Below are 17,338 nucleotides of genomic sequence, written 5' to 3'. Positions count from 1 at the left end.
GTCCTTTCATATAGATGGTCTCCGTGTCCATTCATACTGCAAGATCAAAAGGAAAAATTATTCCCAAAGCACTGTTCTGGGACACTGAATGTCATCAAACATCAAAACAGAATTGTATCAGCTTTTCTATTTTTTTTTATTCTCTCTTACTTCTGCCTTTTCTGAGAGGCAGTTCATCTTTCTTTTCGTTTAGAGGTAAAATATTTTCTAACGGCATCAATGAAACCACATTCAAAGTCGATGACCGGGATCCCTGGGTGGTGCAGCGGTTTGGCGCCTGCCTTTGGCCCAGGGCGTGATCCCGGAGACCTGGGATCGAATCCCACATCGGGCTCCCTGCATGGAGCCTGCTTCTCCCTCTGCCTGTCTCTCTGCCTCTCTCTCTGTGTGACTATCATAAATAATTAAAATTAAAAAAAAAAAAAAAAGTCGATGACCAGCTTTTTAGACGGAAGACAAATGTGAGTTCTGCTTTGCACAAAGTGACTACTAACAAATCTTTTTATGTATTTCTTTCTCTTTTAGCCATTGGCGAGTGAGTGTCTGACTGCTCCAAACTCCCTCAACACTAAGCTGATTAGACAGATAAAACCCTCAGAATTTGAGAAGTTGTTTAAAACGTAGCTGTTTACATATCAGATGTGGGGTGGGGTGGGGAGACAGGCTGGGGTCCCAGATATCTACATTTAGGCTATAGTAAGAAGATTGTTCTCTCCCCTTGGTCAATCAAGCTCTACAGAATGAGTCTCTGGTGATTGAATACCATTCTCCAGAAGGATCAAGCTACAGTATGACAAAGAGAAGTTGATGAGATGAAGAGAACACTGCTCCCCAGGCCATCTGTTTGTGCTGGCATTAGAGCAGAGTGGGGTTGAGATGAGTCTAGCAGAGAGCTATGGGGGATGGTAGTCATCCTGAGAGGGACAGGAACATCTGGTTTTTGGAAGGCTCTTGGTGATTTCATCACGCAGAAGCTTTCCAGAGTTGGTATGTGGTTCCATGAAGTTGGGGACCCAGCTGCCTTCCAACTTTATTTCTCTGCTATTTGCACTACGTAGCTTCCATCTTGTGAAGCCAGATGGTAAATAAGTAGTAGACAAAGGTTGCCTCAGTCATCACAGGTGGTAATGCAACAGGTGGCTTTGTTAATGAGAACATGGATGCTTGCTACACTCCGGGGTTAGGAAGGAAGACAAAAAAATGTGATGAGGTTCTAGTGTCATTGGCAGCTGGAAAATTCATTGCATCACCGAGCTCTCTGACTTAAGTCCTCCCTGCCTTGCACTAAGAAAAACAGAAATGCCCTCAGCGCCATGGGAGGCAGCTCTCCATGGCTGTGACTGGCCTGGTTGGAGAAAGTGAAACTAATTTGGGCAAAGTCATGTCCTGTCTGTTCTTTCTGTGGGGCCCTGGGGCAGAGGCAAAAAGTCATGCATATTGGGCTAGAATATTCAGGAAAGAGGAAACAGTGTCTGAAGTGAGACTTTGGGGCCAGGGGTATTTCAAAATTTAACAGTTTTTGGGTTGCTTTAGGACATGTTCTCTTTCTTTCTTTTTTCTTTTCTCTTCTCTTCTCTTTTCTTTTTCTTTCTTTCTTCTTTTTTGTTTCCAGAAAGACAAGGCAATATTTCCCAAGTGCGACAACTTACTTTAAGCTAACTGGGTTTGAACATGAAAACCCTTCCTGCTTAAGCTGTGGACCTGATTATTATTATGGCAGGGCCACATCTGTCCTTTCACATTTTGCAATGTATATCGATACAACTCTGATATCTCAAAAAAAGAAAAGGAAAAATTGGTTTATAATCTACATAAAAAAAGAACATCCTTTGTACTTTCACAGTAAGTTAACATAATAACAATGATAGTAGCATGTTTTAATACTAACTTACAGGCTCCCCCACTTACTGCTAAGATAACCCTCTGGGACAGAGATCCTTCTTTCTGATTGAGGGTGAAACTGAAGCCCAGAGAGGATAAGGGGCTTGCCCAAGGTCACGCAGCTGGTAAGAAGCAGAGTCTAGGGTTTTCTCTTTGACCACACCTCTCACCATGATTCTCAGGTATGAGCAGTCGCTGCAGATAAATGTTGAGGTTTCTACTCCCCGCCGTCCTCCGGGCTCAATGTGACAAGTGCACACTCCACAGCCTCCCACGGGTATGTTGTGAGACTCCTCCAGAAAGTTTAGTTCTCCTTCCCTACTGGTTTATCCAGGACTACAGAGAGCTGAATTTTTTTATCGTCATTTTAGAGATGATAAAAAAATCCCAAAGGACATTTCATTCCTGATGAGGAGTTGGCAGCCTTTATTTAGGAGGGATGCATTCTGGAATGTTCTGTTTTGGTGCGAAGGAGACATTCTTAGAACCTGAAGGAAAAGAAGAAATGGCAGCAAGTGAGGGAGAGCTGAGGGGAGGATTTCTGGTGGGATTGGGAGTCTTCCCTCTCATTCCTCCTCTGCTTCAGTGTTAGCGGTCTTCGCCTTCCTTCTCCTGGGAGAAAGAAAGCACTAGGCCTTTCAACTCAAACAGACCTTGGCTCAAATCCCAGCTCTGGTGAAAAACTCCCGAGGAAGCTGTTTAATCTCACCGAGTCTCAACTTCCTCATCTGTAAAATGGGGATAATATTGTTTCTTTCTTCGTTGGGTCATTGGGGGCATTGATGAAATAATGCATTGTTTCTCTAAGCATACCGTTACTGGTAGCTAGAGGATTTTCTGGTAATACAGACATTTTTTTTTAATGTAATAATTATGCCACCCCAAACCTGCTACTTCACAGCTGTTATTGCTTAGGGCAAAGCCAAGTGAAGAAAAAAAAAAAAGCAACACAATATAAAGTCTATTTTAATAAGATGTTGAATGTGTGATGTAGAGATGGCAAAAAGTGGTAGAAGGAGGGAACGATTATTGTCAGGGAACCCTAAGCTGATGACTATGAAAGCTGCTGGTTCGGCCTCCTCCGCTTAGGGAAGCGACTCCTTTCCCACTCCCTCTGGTAAGGAGGGCGACTTTGGACAAAGAGAAGCAGAGAGACCCGGGTTGGACCAGCAGGCTGGGTTCCACTGGGGACCTGGGGTGAGTGACCATGTGGAGGCCCCTGAGGTTCACCTCCCACTGCTGCCCTCTGGTGGTCATGTGCTGTCCCAGCCTCCCAAAGACGAGTCCAAGTAGACCCACTGTGATGGAGCCCCCACACCTGTGCACCTTCCTTCCTGGCTGTGCTGCCTCCTGCACTCCCATCCCGTCAGTCCCACATGGCCTACCCTCCCCGAGGGTAGTCACTTCCTCCTGAAGCCACGACACGACAACACCTGTTCCCCAAGCTCCTAATCCATCAGTGGAGGATGTTCTGATTTGTAGGTATGAACAGATAGCTCAGCTTTTCCACAGAACTCTTGTTTTAAAGGAGGAACTGGTTTAAAAACCAAATGAAGTCAAATCATCAGAGAGTGGCTCTATTTTGTAGATGGGATCTTTCCTTGGCTCCCACCTTTCTCTATGAAATAGGCGCTTCTCTTTAAGTAGGCACCAGGTCCAGGAAACGAAATCCTCATATTTCTTTCTGGGAAACTCTACAGGAAACTTTCTTTCTTTCTTTCTTTCTTTCTTTCTTTCTTTCTTTCTTTCTTTCTTTCTTTCTTTCTTTCTTTCTTTCTTTCTTTCTTTTTTCTTTCTTTTCTTTTTCTTTCTTTCTTTTAAAAAGATTTTATTTATTTATTCACGAGACCCACAGAGAGAGAAAGAGAGAGAGGCAGAGACACAGGCAGAGGGAGAAGCAGGCTCCATGCAGGTGCCCGACGTGGGACTCCATCCCGGGTCTCCAGGATCAGGCCCCAGACTGAAGGCTGTGCCAAACCACTGAGCCACCCGGGCTGCCCTACAGGAAACTTTCAAAAGAGTTTTGCTGCTGACATTAGAGTTGCATTATTTTTCTTGAGGCTGAACTCCACCCCCCCCCCCCAAATAGCAGTGGTTTTAAAAGGATTAAAAAATATTTATCTCTCATATAAACAGAGGCAACCTAGGGCTGGTGTGGTAGCACCCCGATCACCTGCTTTGTTCTGTCTTGTTGTTCCGTCCTCTTCAACATCGGGCTTCTACCTCGTGGCCCAAGATGGCTGCTCCAGCTCCAGACCTTGGGTCAGCTCTTCAGTCATTGGCCTGGAGGATAATGTATACATTTGTCCTTTAAAGCACTCCCTACTTTCCTTTACATCCTGCTGACCAGGACTCAGACATGAGTTCATTGTAAGGCATACAAGGAAGTGTAGCTTTCTTTTTTTCTTTTTTTTCCTGAGTAGCCCTGTGCCCTGTTAGCCTTTGGCATTTTATTACTGTAGGATGGGAGAATGGATTTGGACACAATTAGGATCTCCTCCACAAGCCTATTGCTGGAGTTATGAGATATGCTCAGACTCGAGTAGGATTGGATCCCAGAACTAGAATTACCTTCTTGTATATTTCTTCTGCTGCCAGGAAAATGCCACTTGCCATGTGCAAGGGTTAATATTTTAGACCTGTAGCAGGATATCGAGGTGCTAATTTTGGCTCTACTGCTGGACAATGTGATGGTCTTGAGAGAGAAACCTAATGTTCTAAGGCCTCAGTTTCTCTAAAATGGGTAACTTTATTTGGTCTCCAGGGCCCCTTCCTGCTCTAACATTATGACTTCCTATAACACTATCTTGGCGTCTATAATCAACCAGTTGAATAGAAAATGAACATATTGCTTTTCCTTTCCATTCTGACTACTAAATGCTATGGATAATCAAGAATATATAACCAAGGGATGCTTGGGTAGCTCAGTGGTTGATCCTCTGTCTGCCTTTGGGTCAGGGTGTGATCTCAGTCCAGAGATCGAGTCCTACATCGGGCTCCCTGTGAAGAGTCTGGTCTCCCTCTGCCTGTGTCTCTGCCTCTCTCTCTATGTCTCTCATGAATAAATGAATAAAATCTTAAAAAGCAAAAAAAAAAAAAAAAAGAATACATAACCAAGGGCACCTTGGTTAAGCATCTGCCTTCAGCTTGGGTCATGATCCCAGGGCCCTGGGATTGAGCCCCGCATTGGGCTCCTTGCTTAGTGGAGAGTCTGCTTCTCCCTTTCTTTCTCCCTCTGCCTCTCCCCCTGCTTGTGCTTGCACTGTCTCTCTCTCTCTCTCTCTCAAATAAATAAATAAAATCTTAAAAAAAAAAAAAGAATGGACAACCGATTGCTGGCCCTAAATGTCCTTTCAACCTTGTCATCCTTCACCAAGGCTCCTTTCTGGAAGAACTGGCTAGAAATGGAGCTGTGGGCCAAGAGACCCACTTTATTTTCCCGTTGAACTTTGGAAGCAGAAGGGCTACAGCAACAACAAGGAAGCTTGTGGTTGTAAAGTTTCTGCTTATATCCGGTAGTCGTGGCTGCAATTGCCCATCTCAAACCCCTGGGACAGGAAGCACATACAGCCAATTGATAAAGAGGGTATCTACTGTGAGCACTCTAATCTCAAGGAAATGGGGATCCCAAAGTCACCTGGATTAGCCACAGATCAGAAAGGAGCCCTTTTAGAGTTCCTTTCAGTTGCTAAGTGACATTACCCTTGAAAATCACCTCCCACTCCCAATCAGAGGTGGAAAACCTAAGTCACCACTGCTTGACTTCCTTGTAAATAGCTAGCAAACGCTAGCATCAGTCTCTTATTAAATGGTTCATCTGCAAACAAAAACGACGCTTTGTCTGCTTCTTGGGGCCACGTGGTGAACGCTTAATCACCAGGGCTATGAGATATTACTTGTCTAGCTCTATGTGACATAGTGGATGAGTTGCGTGGTGGCAGGAAGAGGACGAAATTAGACACCTAACTAGGAAATGAGGCAGTGGTCCAGGTGCCTGTTAGACCCTCAGCCCCAGCTGAGCATTGCTTCTGATTTGAGAGAGGCTCCCCAGAGATTGGCAGAGGCAGTGAATGAAGACAGGAGCTCCCAAGTGTGGCACCTGGGATAACATCTTCCTTTTTACTAGGATGATTCCTTAGGGTCAGGAAGACCAAGCCTAGAATCAAAGAGGAGAGGACCTAGAAACTTCTAGAGCGAGGCAGAGTATATCTGAAACTCAAGTAAAAAGTATCTGGCTTCAGCCAAATGACAGCAATTTCTTTCCTGGGGCTGGCCAACATTTATTTGACTACCTGACTAGTGGCTTAGATCCTTTATGTGAGTCCTCCAACACACCTCTTTTTTGAATGCTAGATAACTGACATTGAAAACTAATACTTGTTGGGTTCTTACTATGTGCTGGGTACTGTTCAAACCTGTCTTTTCTTATTTAATCTGGCAACTACTATTATCCCCACTGTATAAGTAAGGTGCCTGAAGCACAGAGAGTTTAAGTCACTTGCTCAAGACCACACAGACAGTTCACGGCATAGCCAAGACTCTAGCCCAATGCCATCTAGCTCTGAAGTTCATGCTTCTAATCATGCTGCTTCTTCATTCAGCAAATGTATATCGAGCACTTACTATGTACAGATACTGTGCTTGGTGCTGCATATGATCCTGGGTTGGACACCTAGTTTTCCTACTCTGACCTGATATGCAACTTGGAAGCCAGTTGGGTAGATCCAGAGTCTTGACTATGAATAGATTTATTTTGGACAGAGCAGAGCACACAGGGTAGCTCTGCACCATGGCAGGTTGTTGATGCCGTTCTCTGCTCTGATGACTGTCCATGTTGTACTAGTTGTTAATTACTTTTTTTGTGTGTGTTAATTGCTTTTAATGTCACCCTTGCCCATACAGTATTCTCAAAAATGAACTTGAATGCTTGAGTTGGTTATGAGAGCACACTCCTCTTCACTCATTTTGGCTACCATCTTCCATTGGGTTCATAAGTACTGCCCCATCCCTTTCTCATCCCAAGCCAGGCCTTGCACTGGCTCCCTGGTTCCCTGATGGCTAGGTAAAAAGACTCATGGCGGACCTGGGGAGGTCATTTAGAGCGTGTGGGGGTGCGGTTAGATGGGCAGGGAGTCAATCCTGACTGTGTTGAAGTCATATTTAATGTTGTGAAATGCTGTCAGCATGTCATGGGGTATGGTGTTTCTTGGTGAGTTTGTTCATTCCTTCATATAATAAGGAGAACCAGAAATCAGAGGGGAAGGGAGACACAGGGTAAATACAAAGTGTATAAACAAGGAATTGTCATTGCAGGAATGAGATGCCATCTCCCTGACCAGTGCCCTTAGGTCTACCTGGAAGTCCTTTTTCTTCTTCTGGTCTGGCTCACTTGCTACTTCCTTCGAAACTCCCAGAAAGGTTACATTTACATCCTTTTTACAGCACTTCTATTTACTATATTTTAACAACAGCCAGCACTGATTGAGAGCTAACTGTGGACCAGACATTGGTTTGAATACTTTAGTACTAAGTCACTTAATCATTGCAGCAGACAGATGCACCATAGTGGTGCTCAGTGTACAAGTGCCGTGACCAAAACACAGCCTCGTCAGGTAGCCTGCCAAAGTCACAGAGCTGCGAAGCCAGAGAACTGAGTTCTCCCAATTGCAGCCAGTCCGGCTGGGGGTCTGTTCTCTCCACCACTGTACCACACTGCCTCTCTTTGCTTTGTCTGTTCAGACATCAGTCTCTTGAGCTCCATTCTTACTTGAGTCTCCATGCTCAATGCATAGTACTTGCCCCTCTGGGGGATGGCTGGAGGTTCAGTAATTAAGCCAGCACATACCTAAGTACCATGTTACTTTATTCATTCATTCATTTATTCATTCATCCATCCATCCATCCATTCATTCATTTAGAGAGACAGTGGGGGCAGGCAGAGGGAGAGGGAAAGAGAGAATCTTAAGCAAGCTCCATGTCCAGTGCATAGCCTGATGTGGGGCTCAATCTGAAGCCCTGAAATCATGACCTGAGCTGAGAGTTGGACACTTAACTGCCTGAGCCACTGAGAAGCAGAGACTGCTCCACATTATTTTTAACAGAGACTTTCATTCAGAGATTTTTCATGATGAATCTTTCTTTATATCATAGGCCTGTCTTGGGCAGCATGTTATTCTTTGAGAGAAGGCTCTAAAACCAGGGCTAGAAATGGGTTCTTCCTTTGGAGAGGTTGCACGGCTACAACTCAGAGCAGGGAAGTTACAGATTTCCCCCACTATCCAAAAGTAGAACGTTCCTCTGAAACCTTTCATAAGCCAAAATGGCATAAAGCAAAGGAGCAATTACCATTAATTTATATGGAGCAATTTTGAGTGTCCCCAGACTCAAGAAATAACCTCTCATAGGCTTTCCTGCTGTCTGGCGACACATCTTGCTAACAAATGCACAGAATAAATTGCAATAAAGTGCAGATGCTTGTGACCCAATTCACAACTACGGTGGCTTGACACTAGGATGCTGAGCGTGGTTCCTGGGGAAGGAGCCTGGCGGGGCCCCTCTCTCGCCGCTGGGCGCTTGCTGTCAAACAAACACCAAATGTTGTTTTTGCATTTCACCTTTTTCCACAAAAACAAAAATTCTCTTGGATTTCTTTCAATTAGTGAAAACAGGTACTAATGTAGGTCTTTTGTAAAAGCCAAGTGGCATAATGTAAACTTTCAAAAAACGGGGCATACTGCTGTATGGGATCTCATTTTCAAAGAAGAGCACAGGCACCCAGGCGGCTTCCACCGGGTAAATGGGAGGCAGTTTGAGCATCGAAGTAATTAAAGACAGCAATGGGTCACAAACTAGTGAAAAGTTGCAATCCATGCATCCATGCTGATAATAAGTAGATAAGGAGAAGAAAGGGCTCTTGCTTAACAGTAGAATGTCATATGTTGTCTGGTACATGTGCTGGTTGTGTTGGAGTTTGATAGGTACCCTTTACAGTCATCCAATAAAAGATCAGCTTAGGCAAGAATCGTCAGTGGTTGCTAAATCCAAGTGGAAATTTTGATGAGGAATAAGATATTTGCAGGGTCTTAAAATACCCATGTAAAAATTGCTTATTCGTTGCAAGGGGAAAAAATAGTTGCTGTACAGTGGAGAAGTCAGACCACACCTTGGTCGGCTGATTAAAATTTATGCTGCTGGTAAGGAGCAGATGGACTTTGTGTGCCTCCAGATGTGATACCCTGCCAAGGACACAGCATCACTATAATGTTCTGGCCAGGAATTCATAACCTGAATTTAATGGTGAGGAATCATCAAAAAACCCCAAATGAAACTAGAGGGTATTATGCTGAGTGAAATAAGTCAATCGGAGAAAGACACTTATCAGATGGTTTCACTTGTATGTGGAATATAAGAAACAGTGAAAGGGACCCTAAGGGAAGGAGGGGAAACTGAATGGGGGAAAATTAGAGAGGAAGACCTCTCTAATAAGAAACTCCTGACTCTGGGAAACAAACAAAGGGTTTCAAAGGGATGGGGTAATTGGGTAACAGGCACTAAGGAGGGCATTTGATGGTATGGGCACTAGGTGTTTATACTATATGTTAGCAAATTGAATTTAAATTTAAAAAATCTCAAATGAGAAAATTCTTTTAAAAATAGGGGAGAGAAGGGCACCTGAGTGGCTCATCAGTTGAGAATCTATCTGCCTTTGGCTCAGGTAGTTTTCCTGGCATCCTGGTATCAAGTCCCATGTCCGGCTGCCCTCAGGGAGTCTGCTTCTCCCTCTGCCTATGTCTCTGCCTCTCTGTGTGTGTGTCTCATGAATAAATAAATAAAATCTTAAAAAAAAAATAGGGGAGAGAGAACTAGTATTCTTCAAAAATGTCAGTATCATAAAAGACAAAGTAGAATGTTCCAAATGAAGCAGAGTAATGAGTTCCAGCAAGTAAATATCATACCTGACCCTGATCTCAGACTGGATCCTGTTCTAAACAAAATAAAATGTCTTACAGAACGTCAGTGGGCCAACTGACAAGCTAGGAAGACAGATGGTAGCTTAGATAAAATTACTGTGTTTATGTTATATTTACTAAGGTCGGTAACAGTACTATGGTCATGCAAGACAATATTCTTATTAGGAAATACACTAAAGTGTTTTAGAGTAAATGGTCTACATATATGCCTTTTAGATAGGTAGACAGACAGACAAACAGATGGGAGAAATACTAACTATAGAGGACTATGAGGTAAGGGAATAGTTTTCTTTGTACTATTCTTTTTCTTGCTATTCTGTAAGTTTGACATAAAAAATTTTTTTTAAGGCTTGTACATGCTGCTGCTGTGATGCAGAGATTATGGAGGGAAAGGACAGACATAGGAAGATGGTTAGGGTGCTGTTGCAAGAGCTGTGAGACAGAACAGTGGCTTAGACCAGGACAGTACTGGAGAAGGGACAGGAAGGGCTCAGGTTCTGGATATGACCTGAAGGTAGAGCTAATAGGTTTCCTAAGGGATTCCATGTAGTGCTGAGAGAAGGAAAGGAAGCTGACGGAGAGACACAAGGATTCTGGCCTGATCAACTGAGGGGCTGGAGTTGTCAATAATTGAGTCATGGAAGATGTGGCAGAGAGCAGGCTTGAAGTGGAAGATCAGGGATCTGGTTTTGGACATGTGCCTGGGTAAATGGATTTATGGAATAATCTCACCTAATTTTAGTTAAGCTAAAGGTTATGACATGGGCAACTAGCTTTTTTAAAAAAATATTTTATTTATTTATTTATTCATGAGAGATACAGATAAAGAGGCAGAGACACAGGCAGAGGGAGAAGCAGGCTCCCTGCGGGGAGTCTGATGCGGGACTTGATCCCAGGACCCAAAGATCACAACCTGAGCCAAAGGCAGATGCTCAATCACTGAGCCACCTAGGCACCCCTGGTAGCTAGCATTAAAAGATTCTTCCAAAGTAGCCATGAATCAAAGATAAACTAAATAATGTGAGCACAAAGTGGATTTTCAAAACAAGTTTGTATTTTTGGTTGGCAGGACTCCAAGTAGGGCCAGCAAAAACAACCCTTAAAATCAACTATTGAAATAAGCTGAACTTAGAATCAAAGCCCAGAATAACTGTAATATAGGATGTTAAATCAATATTTTTAAGTATGATGAAGTATATGCAATCACATGATCAAAAAGAGTAAAATGATCTTATTACATATATATTTTTATATAATTTATTATTAAATAAATTTACTGTTGTCTATTTCATCTTTAATTCAACCCATTAAAATGTCCATCTTTAGTGTGTGTCCTGTCATGTAAACATCGGTATATTCATAAAGTAGTATATGTGTATAACTTATAAATAGATAAGTATACATAAGTGGCAGGGGGAAACATGCTCAAAAAACAACAGGTGTGGAGATAAGAAAAGTTCGTAGAGGTAAAAACAACAAAACTAGAAATACACAGGTGGGACCACATCAAACTAAAAAGCTTCTGCACAGCAAAGGAAACCATTAACAAAATTAAAAGGCAACTATGGAACGGGAGAAAATATTTGCAAACCACAAATCTGATAAGACTTAATATCTAAAATATGTAAGGAACTCATACAGCAAAAAACCAAATAACCCAATTAAAAGATGAGCAAAGGATCTGAATAGACGTTTTTCCAAAGAAGACATACAAATGGCCAACAGGTGCATGAGAAGGTGCTTTACATCACTAATCAGTGGGGCAATGCAAATGAAAACCACAAAGACTTATCACTTCACACCTGTTAGGATGGTTATTATCAAAAAGACAAGAGACAACAAATGCTGGCGAGGATGTGGAGGAAAGGAAACCCTTGTGCGCTACTGGTGGGAATGCCAACTGGTGCAGCTGCTGTGGAGAACAGTATGGAGATTCCTCAAGAAATTAAAAATAGAATTGCCACATGATACAGCAATCCCACTTTCGCGCTGTTATCCAAAAGACATGAACTCACTATCTTGAAGAGATATCTGTACTCTAGGGATGTTGCGGAATTGTTCATATAGTTAAGTCATGGAAACGACCTATGTGTCTGCTGATGGTTGAGTGGGAAAAGAAAATGAGATGTCTATATAATATTATATAAATATACAGTATAATATATATTTCATATATATTTCATATATATAATAATTGAATGATATTACTCAGCCTTAAAAAATAAGGAAATTATGCTATTGCCAGATTGATAGGGATGAATGTGGAGCGCATTATGCTAAATGAAATGAGGCAGACAGAGAAGGGCAAATACTCTACTTAAATAGAGAATCAATCAATCCGGGATCCCTGGGTGGCGCAGCGGTTTGGCGCCTGCCTTTGGCCCAGGGCGCGATCCCGGAGATCCGGGATCGAATCCCACGTCGGGCTCCCGGTGCATGGAGCCTGCTTCTCCCTCTGCCTGTGTCTCTGCCTCCCTCTCTCTCTCTCTCTCTCTGACTATCATAAATAAACCAAAAAAAAAAAAAAAAGAGAATCAATCAATTAATCAGAATGCTGAACTCATAGAGATAGAAGTAGAATGGTGGTTCCCTGGGGCTGGGTAGGGGTGGAGGGAGTGTGGGCGAGGATTAGTAAGTAAACTTTTAGTTTGAAAACAACCATAACAAAAGAGCAAAAAAGGGAAAAATTTGGAGACCTCTATAGACTATAATGCTAATTCCAGAGGTAAGCTGTTACCTGTGCAACCATGTGTTCCCTTTTTCGGCAAAGGTGCAGTGTGGACAGAGCAGCGTAGATTCAGACCCTGTGCTGGGTTCCCAGCTCACGGAGTACGTATCATGCGCAGTAAGAAGTACTGTCCAGGCATTTGAGTTATAGCACATCATCTAATAGGATATTGTGCAACTTCTAAAAAGAACTGATCAACTTGGATTAGTGTAGAAAGATCTCCAAGATGCAGTAAGTGAAAAAAGTAAGTAAGTGGTAGAACAGAGTATAGTGTCAAATAAACAAACACAGGTATGTGCTTCTATATTCCTAGAAACCTTCTGGTAGCAGTGATTACCTATAGGAAGTGGTACTAGATAGAACAGTTCTCTTTTACTTTTACTTTTCTTTTTAATGGTCTAAGTTTTTAAAAAATTATAAACATACATTAGTTCAATTTTTTAAAAAAAGTTTCTAAAACACTCAACCTTTTTGAAATTCCTTTTATGACTTTATAATGAGGAAATACATAGTATTTTGGACTAAGATGACCATGACTACATCGATTAAAATGGTGTAAGATTGGAAATAACTTAAATGTCTAGCATTAAGGGAATGGTCACGTAAATAATGGGAAATTGACTGTAATATAATGCAGTCTTTAAAAAAAAATCATTATGAGAATTTTAGCCAGATGGGAAAGGCTGGTAATATCCTATGTGAAAAAAGCAAGATCTATGTAAATTCAGTATTAATATCAACAATGCTAAAAATACATAGAAGCAGAGAGTCTGGAAGAAAATATCCCCAACTGACAACAGCAGTTGCCTCTGGTAGTGAGATTATGGGGGATTTTTCTCTTTCTGGACCTGTGTATTTTCATCTTCTTTTCCATTTTTGTGCAATGAGCATGCATAATTTTGTAATGTGAAAGAAAAAGAAAGTAAAATACTGAGAAAACCATTACATGCATTCCTGGCATGAGTCAGGAGCTGAATTTTCATGTTTAAATTAGTTTCAGAACCACAGGAGTGGTTTCTAGGCAACCTGCTTGGGAAATCATGCTCCTTTCCATTGTTGCTGGAGTGTGCGTGAGTGTCTCAAAGAAAATGTAAGAGAGGAACTCTTGTGAAAGCAGACTCCTGCTAAGGAAAAACAAGCTTTGCCACTCCGCTTTGGTCACGGAGACTTGAGTTATCGTGACCCCAGAGGCACACAGTGACCTGAATTTTGTGGGGGCTTTTTTTGTGGTGTGTGTGTGTGTGTGTGTGTTGGCAAATGAGTGGTTGATTTTAATGAGGATTGCTATAGGTAGATAAAATACAATAGCTATTCAAGTCTCTCCCTGTGGTGTGAGAAATTGGGGTAGGGGGTAGAGGTGGGGGGAGGTACAAGAACCAAACCTATAACCCCAGGTTGATGGCTTTCCTGAGAATCCAGGGCTGTGAATTCAGACAGTGGCAGGGCTTTACAAGAGGGATGGCAGCTCAAGATGTGAAAAGATTGCCTCATCCTCATGTGAACCATTTACTGTCATTAGAGACAATCCTGCTGAGCCAAAGGGCTTTAATCAGGAGGAAACACTGAAAAATGGAATCAGAGCTAAGAAACCCTTGGCCTAGCCTGATGGGCTGTGGAGGATGGGTTGAGTTAAGAATGCTTTTTAGCCTCAAGGGAGCCATGTTCTTTACCAAGAGATCGCAGAAGGTACAGCAGGTATTGTTTTCAGCTCCCAGTGGATGTTCTGTGGACCCTGACTACTAACATTTTTCAGCAAGCACGGCAGGCGTTCTGCCAATAAATAGGGTCCGAGCTCCTAGGCCCCTCTAGTGGTTGTCTTTTGCAATTAAAAAAAATTAAATGAATAGGTAAAAATTAAGTGAGCAGCAGGCGTTTGGGATAATGATAGCATCTGACTAAGGGTTATTTATTGCCTTTGACCTTGGCGACTCCCAGGCTTTGTCAAAGCACAAGGGAGTGGGGTGGTGGTGGCCGCAAATCAGGACGCCTGGCCTCAGGGAGGAAAGACCACTTCGTAATAGAAGGTGGGACAGGAGGGCAGAAAAGTGGATGGTAATGAGCTTATTGTGTCTCCACACTTTTTTTTTTTCCTGTCTCTCCTGCACCTTCTGGACCCACATCTTGCATTTCACTGAGGAATAGTCTGCTGGGTCTGGTCAACCCTCCTTTAAGAGGACAGCCGTGGAGGGTAAAGGAAGAAGAGGACTAATATTTACTGGCCCTCCTCACGTTAGGTCTTCCCGTTTCATCTTTGTACGCAGGCCTTAGCACATGTGTTTGTGCTAAATGCTTGTGGTCTTGGATGCTCTAGGGAGGCTTGCAGGAAAACCGAGGTACAGAGAGGTTAACGAGTGCCTGAGATCTCTAGCTAATAAATGGCAAAATAGAAACTTACACATCAAATTGGAAGCATCTACTCTATTCTTTCTACCAAAATGCCCGCCACTCCCACCCCCTACCCTCCAGCTCGATGGGCTTGCTGGTCCAATCACCCAGCTGGTCCGACCTGACCTGTTGGAGGAGAGCAAGCTGCCCTGTCTCTGTGCCCTCTGAGTCCGCCCACCCTGGGGGCCATCGTCATCTCCCTGCTTTGAACTTCTTTGGCAGTGAGTCACCTCTTTGAGGCATATTCTTCTTGTATTACTTGTTTAACTCGCTGCTTATTTATTATTCAGCTTTTCTTAGAAGTTTATCTTTTTTCTCTATAAGCTCCTTGAAGGAAGAAACAATGTACTAATTCTTCCATAAACTCTCTGCCCAGCGGTTAGTAAATATTTGTAGTGAGACTGAATTAAGTAGCAGAGTTTCTGGTCAGAACTTACCTCCTGGGGCCTGTTTGTATTAGGAAAGTAGCAAATGATTTTTTTTTCTTTAAAGATTTCATTTATTTATTTAAGAGAGAAAGAGAGATAGCACCAGCAGGGGTAGGGTAGGGGTAGAGGGAGAGGGAGAAGCAGACTCCCCACTGAGCAAGGAGCACCACATGGGGCTTGATCCCAGGACCCTGAGATCATGACCTGAGGAGAAGTCAGACACTCAGCCAACTGGGCCACCCAGGTGCCCCCAGTAGCAAACGATTTTAATTTTTATCTAAAAATATTTTCATTCATCAAAAATAGTTAAGTGACTTGTCCCCCCTTGCCAAGGGTCTTGCTACCTGAGATGAGTTCCATACAAATCTTTCTCTAAGTAGCATAGAATCTTGAGCATCTATGTGGCTTTGCGGCAACTGCATTGCATTTGGGTCAAAGGTGGAGTCTGGACTCACTTAGCTCCTTCCGTTCTGACTGGAATCTGTGGGCTCCTGGGCCAAACAGAGCACACCCTTTCGGAAACAGGTTCTGACAAGCTGGACCCTGATGGAGCTTGGCAATAGGTAGCTTGGCTTCTCCCCATTTATATCCGGGTTCCAGCTCCCTCTTCAGGAAGCCATGCTGGCACTGGCCCAGGCCAGGGAAGGTTAAGACCCGAAGCACTCAGCTCCCACCATCCTTTCACAGAGGACCAGTCCTGGAGGGAGGCTGACCCAGGCTGCCTGGGGAGGTGTGGCGTGGCAGGAGGAGGTGAGCTGGCAGCCAGGAGCCTTCCCGACAGGCTCTCACTCTTGCCACCACAATTATGTATTTCTCGAGTGTTTATTGGGCACCTCTCGAGTGCCAGGCACCGGGGATACCAAGACAAATAGAGCTGTTGGGAAGGTATTCGGGCTGGTCGGGGGAACACCCATGTAAGCAATTAAACAGTAGGCTGGGCCTCATAATAGAAGCATGTATGGGAAACCTCAAGAACACAGAGGAGGAAGTACAGCACTCTGCCCGGGGATGCTGGAAAAAAGTTTAATTGATTGGGCAACTCTCAAAATGAGTTCTTAAAAGAGAAGCAATTGTTCACTGGTCAGGCAAGGCACGATGAGTATTCCGGGCTGAGGGAGTAACTGGGGCAGCAGCACGGAACCTGCGGATGGGCTGCAAATCCTCCCCAGCACTAACACTATGTGGGGAAGGTGGGGCTGAGAACATGAAGGGCTGGGTCTCGGAGTAGAGCTTCATTCTATGGATGATGGGGGAACATGGAAAGATTTCACATGGGGAGGGGGTTGTGTCATGGTGAGATGTCAAAAGATCTATGTAATTGCGATGTGAAGGAGGGACTGGAAGAGGAAGAGGTTGATGGAGAGGGACCAGCCTTGAGGCAATTTGCAATAGTCCAGGCCACACTATCTTGTGTGTCCACGGAGATGAGAAAAGGGCCTTATGGCCTTAGGATATGGGACCAAGGGAGACTGGTGACAGATGGGATGTGGTGGTTTGTGAGGGAAGGCTAGGACAACGCACAGTTTTGGCACAGGGAGACGAGTTAAAATCTGGCCATGTCTACAATGCATGTGGGACATCCGAGCAGAGCTATCCAGTAAGTGGTTGGTATGTGGGCATCTGAGCTCAGGGAAGATGCTGGTTTCTGATGGAAGAAAGCTGGATCAGGCTTCTCTCTCCATAGACATTCAATAAACATTGTTTTGAGTAGCTAATTAATGATTACAGGGCACTGGGAAAACAGAATGATGTTGCAATGTAAATGTGGACGCTCTTACAGTAATGGACTGATGGTTGCGGAAAAGCTCAAGCTAAATAACGCTAATTTTTTCTCCGCTATAAATAAACCTTCTTCTGCAGTCGGGGTTTTCAAATTACACAGTGAAAAGAAAGGCACCAATGGAAATGAGGAAGGGGGGCATATGGAAGGTGTATCATGCCTGCAG

At 43.4% G+C, this 17,338-nt stretch overlaps 1 long non-coding RNA gene across 1 annotated transcript; it reads right to left on the bottom strand.

Annotated features, from left to right (window-relative positions):
• Positions 1–399: 399 nt before the first annotated feature.
• LOC119870847 lies at positions 400–12,822 on the bottom strand. Its single transcript, XR_005356412.1, has 3 exons — positions 12,589–12,822; positions 4,055–4,164; positions 400–2,369 (listed from the first exon to the last, which is right to left on the bottom strand). It is a non-coding gene; the product is annotated as an uncharacterized LOC119870847 (long non-coding RNA).
• Positions 12,823–17,338: the final 4,516 nt, after the last annotated feature.

This window comes from Canis lupus, chromosome 3 (genome assembly GCF_011100685.1).
Source record: "Canis lupus familiaris isolate Mischka breed German Shepherd chromosome 3, alternate assembly UU_Cfam_GSD_1.0, whole genome shotgun sequence".
Lineage (NCBI taxonomy): Eukaryota > Metazoa > Chordata > Mammalia > Carnivora > Canidae > Canis > Canis lupus.
This window is presented reverse-complemented; position numbering and strand designations above follow the sequence as displayed.